This window comes from Bos indicus x Bos taurus, chromosome X, assembly GCF_003369695.1.
Source record: "Bos indicus x Bos taurus breed Angus x Brahman F1 hybrid chromosome X, Bos_hybrid_MaternalHap_v2.0, whole genome shotgun sequence".
Lineage (NCBI taxonomy): Eukaryota > Metazoa > Chordata > Mammalia > Artiodactyla > Bovidae > Bos > Bos indicus x Bos taurus.
The window spans coordinates 92686051-92692144 of NC_040105.1; positions in this window are offsets into that span (position 1 = coordinate 92686051).

The window sequence follows — 6094 nt, forward strand, 5'->3', positions numbered from 1 at the left end:
AGAGTTTTTATTTTTATTTTTTTAACATTAAATTGTATTTTTTATTTTCTATTTTATTTATTTTTTATTTTATTTTATTTTTAAACTTCACATAATTGTATTAGTTTTGCCAACTATCAAACTGAATCCGCCACAGGTATACATGTGTTCCCCATCCTGAACCCTCCTCCCTCCTCCCTCCCCGTACCATCCCTCTGGGTCGTCCCAGTGCACTAGCCCCAAGCATCCAGTATCGTGCATCGAACCTGGACTGGCAACTCATTTCTTACATGATATTTTACATGTTTCAATGGAGAATGGCATTGAAACGAGTTTTTATTTTTAAATAAATTAGTTGGCTTTCACCAAGCATTTTCTAGAGAATTAAATAATGACTGGGGGAAATATCCTGAAAATTGCAATATAAATCTTTACACTCCTTGTATTCACTTCCCAAGGTGAGGTGGTGATCTGATAAAATCAGAGAGTGAAGTTAAGACAGAAAACAGTTTCATAGTGTCCAGTTAAGTTTGAACACTTGAAATTGTTGCTTTTTTCTGGGAGATAATTTAATGTTGAAAACTATTTGACTCAAATTGCTCTATTACTCATGCAATTTTGTTCTAAGAGGTTTGATAGGAGGTCAGAGTGTTGAACATTAAGGCACTCTGATGAATGTATGGGGATGTTTGATAAGCAATAATTCACTTCAAACTCTTTCATATCAAATTTGTCTTTTTTAGAACTAAAATTAACCATAGGCAATTTAAGAAGGTTATTCAGCACTCTATTTAATTATTGTGAGATCAGAACTTGCAAAATCACCTGCAGCCATCAAAATTTATCTTTCCAAATGCTCACTGCTAGTTAATCAAGCACATTTCTCCAGATATTAGTAAAGTCAATTGTGCCCACCATGTACTGTCCACTACAAAAAGTAAAACAGAAATGTTTTTTAAAACACTGAAGTCCCTGTTCTCAATGAGTTTACACATCAAATGCAGGAAGAAAAGGGTATTTGCAAAATACAGTCCAAGTAGAAAAATTAATAATATACATGTAGTGCTGATAAGTGAGGTGGAGTGATTCAGTCTTGAACTGTGCAAGAGGTAAGTTTGGAATAGAGGGAACAAGAGGTGAAAGAAGGCAATTTCCCAAATATGCAGGATAGCACATATAAAGACTGAGGGGAAAATAAGTCAGTCTTATTTAGCTGATGAGCAAATTTGGCTAGCAAGAACAGAAGTCTGTGTGAGTGCATAATAAAAAAATAAGGCTGGGAGAATTTCTGGAACATGTATCTGGTAAGAAGAACTAGATGGAGGGGAAAAGTGTCAGGAAGACCAGTTGAGGGGCTGTTGTCGTAGTCCATGTATGAGGTGATGAGATGGAAGGTGGTGTTCTGGATACTCCCAAAAAAAGCAAATCTGAGGATAAAGAGGAATAGGCAGGATGTGGTGATGTGAAAAAGTGAAGAAAAAAACACAGTCAATAAAGACTCCAAGGATCAAGAAATTTAGTTGTATCAAAGGAATTATTTTAGAGTATTTAACTTACCTTCTTAACTGAGCACCCTATAAGGACAAGAATAGAGACCACACAACAATAGGTATATTTGCTACTGGAATAAACTTCGTGTTTGTAGGAGAATATTTGTTAGGAAAGGCAAAGTACATCAGCAAATCTTATTTAGAAGAACAAATAATTGCATTCACTTCACTGAGCATAATCATGAAATCTTAAAGAAGAAATTGATGGAATTTGATCATTTATATCTCATCTTCTGATTCTATTTAAATTATTCACCTCATCTTGGAGTAAAAAAATATATATATGATCTTAAAGATATTGAGGTTATTCAATCAGAAGAAACTAGGAGGCAGAGATTGGGGTTGTTTGCCATGAGTTTTAAAACAGAAAAAAACCATTATCTTTGATGAATATGGAAGTAAAAATCTTTAAAAATATATTAGCAAATCAAATCAAACGACACATAAAAATCATCACACACCACGATCAAACTGGATTCATTCCAGGGTCACAAGAATGGTTCACCATATGCAAATCAACAAAAGGAAAAAACCACATAGATGCAGAAAAAGCATTTGATAAAATTCAATAACAGTTCACGATTAAAACTCTTGCTGTAGTGGGTGTAGTGGGGACATAAAATCCATTTATGACAAACCACATTCTGGAATAAGACAAGGATGGGCACTCTCACCAGTTCTATTCAACATTGTATTGGAAGTCCTAACTAAGGCAAATTAGACAAAAAAAAAGAAATAAAAGGTATCCAAATAGTAATGGAAGAGGTAAAATTGTCATTATATGTTGGTAACATGATACTCTGTATAGAAAACCCTAGATACTCCATTAAAAAGTGGAGACATTACTTTGCCAACAAATGTCTGTCTAGTCAAAGCTATGGTTTTTACAGTAGTCATGTATGGATCTGAGAGTTGGACTATAAAGAAGCTGAGTGCAGAAGAATTGATGCTTTTGAACTGTGGTGTTGGAGAAGATGCTTAAGAGTCCCTTGGACTGCAAGGAGGTGCAACCAGTCCATCCTAAAGGAGATCAGTCCTGGGTGTTCATTGGAAGGACTGATGTTGAAACTGAAACTCCAATACTTTGGCCACCTGATGTGAAGAGCTCATTTGAAAAGACCCTGATGCTGGGAAAGATTGAAGGCAGGAGGAGAAGGGATTGACAGAGGATGAGATGGTTGGATGGCATCACTGACTCAATGGACATGAGTTTGAGTAAGTTCAGGGAGTTAGTGATGGACAGGGAAGCCTGGTATGCTGCAGTCCATGGGGTTGCAAAGAGTTGGACAAGACTGAGTGACTGAACTGACTGAAAGACTCCATATAAAATCTATTAGAACTGATAAAAGGATTCAGCAGGTAGCAGAATATAAGATTAATATAGAGAAATATATTGTACTTCTTTACACTAACAATAAAATATTAGGAGAAAGTAAAACAAAAATTGCATTTAAAATCACAAGACAAAAAATTAAATACCTAGGAATAAACCTAACCAAGGAGATGAAAGACATAAGCTGAGAACTATGAAATACTGATAAAAGAAACAGAATATGATTCAAGAAAATGAAAAGATATCCCATGCTCTTGGACTGGAAAAATATAGTTAAAATGGACATACTACCCAAAGAAAACTACGGATTTATTGCAATCCTTATCAAATTACACATTACAATTTTGTACATATCTAGAATAATCCTAAAAGGTATATGGCACCACAGAAGACTCAGAATTGCCAAAGCAATCCTGAGGAAAAAGAAAAAAGCTGGAAGCATAACCCCTCCAGAGCTCAGACAATACTACAAAGCTACAGTTATCAAAACAGAGTGATATAGGCACAAAACCCAAAAACAGACATAGAGATCAGTAGAACAGAATAGAGAGCCCAGAAATAAACTCAGAGTGGCTTTAAGACTTAAATATAGGCATAATAACATAAAACTCCTATACAAGACCATAGGTAAAACATTCTTTCACATAAATCATAGCAATGTTTTCTTACATCAGTCTCCCTGCTGCTGCTGCTGTTGCTAAGTTGCTTCAGTCGTGTCTGACTCTGTGCGACTCCATAGATGGCAGCCCGCCAGGCTCCCCCGTCCCTGGGATTCTCCAGGCAAGAACACTGGGGTGGGTTGCCATTTTCTTCTCCAATGTGTGAAAGTGAAAAGTAAAAGTGAAGCCTCTCAGTCGTGTCTGACTCCTAGCAACCCCATGGACTGCAGCCTACCAGGCTCCTCTGTCCATGGGATTTTCCAGGCAAGAGTACTGGAGTGGGGTGCCATTGACATCAGTCTCCCAAGATAATATAAATAAAAGCAAAATAAACAAATGGAACCTAATCAAACTTAAAAGCTTTTGCACAGAAAAGGAAACCATAAACAAAAAGACAACATACAGACTAGGAGAAAATATTTGCAAGCATTGCAACTGACCAGGGCTCAATTTCCAAAATATACAAACAGCTCATACAACTTAACAACAACACCATCAAAAAATGGGCAGACCTAAATAGACATATCTCCAAAGAATACATACAAATGAACAACAGGCATATATAAAGATGCTCATCATTGCTATTTATTAGATAAATCCAAATCAAAACTACAGTGAGTTATCACCTCACACCAGTCAAATGGCCATCACCAAAAAAATCTACAAACAATAAAAGTTGGAGAGGATGTGAAGAAAAGGGAACCCTCCTACACAGTTAGTGGGAATGTAAATTGGTGCAGCCACTATGGAAAACCATACAGATGTTCCTTAAAAATCTAAAAACAGAATTACCACCTGATTCAGTAATTCCACTCCTGGGCATATATCCAGAAAACTCAAAACCTATAAAAGATATTAGAAAAGATATATGCACCCCAATGTTCATAGTGGCACTATTTACAATAGTCAAGACATGGAAACATGGAAGCAATCTAAATGCACATCAACAGATGAATGGATAAAGAAGCTGTAGGGTGTGTGTGTGTGTGTGTGTGTGTGTGTGTGTGTGTGTGTATAATGGAATATATATATATATACATACATATATATATAATGGAATATTTCTCAGCCATAAAAAAATGAAATAATGCCATTTGCAGCAACATGGATGGATCTACAGATTATCATACTAAACGAAGTCAGTCAGACAAATACAAATATTACATGTTATCACTTATATGTGGAATCTGAAAATAATGCCAATGAACTTATTTATAAAACAAATCCACAGAAATACAAAACCAACTTACAGTCACCAAAGGGAAAAGTGGGGAAAGAAAGAAATTAGGAATATGGGATTAACAGATACATGTACCATATATAAAACAGATAAACAAGAAAGATCTACTGTATAGCACAGGAACTATAGTCAATTTCTTGTAATAAACCATAATGGAAAAGAATATATATATATACACACATAGATCTATACAGACATATATACATACACATATATATGTATATATGAATTGCTATGCTGTATACCTGAAACTAATACAATATTGTAAATCATCTATACTTCAATTTAAAGAGATAATAAGTGAAAGAAAAAACAGAGAAAGTGGACAATGTTCACAAGAGCAAAATGGGACATGTTGAAGTCTGTTGAAATGGTGGGAGGGGGTGCAAATGGTAGATCTGTAACAAACCAAATTTTCATCAAAATTGAAGGCAGAGTCATTTCCATCTTTTAAATTATGAAGAAATTTTATAAGGGACATTGTATTAGGAATAATAGATAACTGTTGTTAAGGATAACAACCCAAATCCTGCATATAATGTTTCCTCAAATCAGTTCAATAAGCATTGGATGGACTTACGAACAGAGGCTCTGCTCAACAGTCAAGATAGGGTTTTTCCATTTTGTTTCTCTGATCTCCTCTAGCTCCAAGGAATTCTATTAATATTAAGCTAGCAGATTGGTAAAGAAAGAGGGCACGGAAGTTGGTACCAAATGGCCCATAAAAACTACTCACATATCATGAGGAGGGAGAGGGGGAGAGAATTTAAGGGGTAGGAAATTTAGTCTAGCAATTTGCCCAGAAGGAAAAGGAAATGTAGTTTAATGAACACAGTCTCCATTAGCAGGATGTTGAGCAATTCTTTTCCATAATGCTAGAAAATGAAACAAAAATAGGCAGGAAAGTTATAGGAAGGAGAGCTTTCACTTACTAAAGCAGAAAACACCAGACTAGATGAAGAGTTTGTGAAGATCAACGGTCATGTCTCATTCCTTGTTATAATCCAAGCATATGTAACAGTACTGGTCACAAGAGTAGGTGCTCACATCATATTTCTTGATAAGTGGACAAATAAATTTGAGAGCATCTGTGAACTTTCAATTCCTGGAGTCCTTGAAAATATAAGAGGAATTTTTTTCATTTGCTTCTTCCAAGAAGTAATTTATTGTTTCCAATTTTTAAAAAAGAAAAGAAAAATAGATGATCTCTTTACACCCTGTCCAGGTCTAAATTTTAGGATTGTAAGTCAATTTGTGGTTGGAGATCAAAGTTTCCTAAGCATTTTTCCAGTCAAACAAATCATTCTTCCTCAGAGCATTTAGACAATTTAGT